This window comes from Bison bison, unplaced genomic scaffold, assembly GCF_000754665.1.
Source record: "Bison bison bison isolate TAMUID 2011002044 unplaced genomic scaffold, Bison_UMD1.0 scf7180017864478, whole genome shotgun sequence".
NCBI classification, from domain to species: Eukaryota; Metazoa; Chordata; class Mammalia; order Artiodactyla; family Bovidae; genus Bison; species Bison bison.
In genome coordinates, this window is record NW_011495038.1 from 38,861 (window position 1) to 39,323 (window position 463).

A 463-nucleotide genomic window follows, 5' to 3' on the forward strand; every position below is an offset into this window, starting at 1 on the left:
GTGAAGATCTTTTTTGTACAGTTCTCTGTGTATTCTTGCCACCTCTTCTTAATATCTTCTGCTTCTGTTACATCCATACCATTTCTGTCCATTATCGAGCCCATCTTTGCATGAAATGTTCCCTTGGTATCTCTAATTTTCTTGAAGAGATCTCTAGTCTTTCCCATTCTGTTGTTTTCCTCTATTTCTTTGTATTGATCACCGAGGAAGGCTTTCTTATCTCTTCTTGCTATTCTTTGGAACTCTGCATTCAGATGCTTATATCTTTCCTTTTCTCCTTTGCTTTTTCGCTTCTCTTCTTTTCACAGCTATTTGTAAGGCCTCCCCAGACAGCCATTTTGCTTTTTTGCATCTTCTCCATGGGGATGGTCATGATCCCTGTCTCCTGTACAATGTCACAAACCTCATTCCATAGTTCATCAGGCACTCTATCTATCAGATCTAGGCCCTTAAATCTATTTCT

The 463-nt window shown here is 39.3% G+C and overlaps 1 protein-coding gene across 1 annotated transcript in view; it reads left to right on the top strand.

The window, feature by feature from the left end:
* The window catches only part of PIWIL4 (piwi-like RNA-mediated gene silencing 4), a gene marked incomplete at its 5' end in the record, with an annotated part of 58,995 nt that overhangs the window by 11,158 nt on the left and 47,374 nt on the right, over positions 1-463 (top strand). The gene's annotated exons all lie outside the window — the stretch shown is intronic.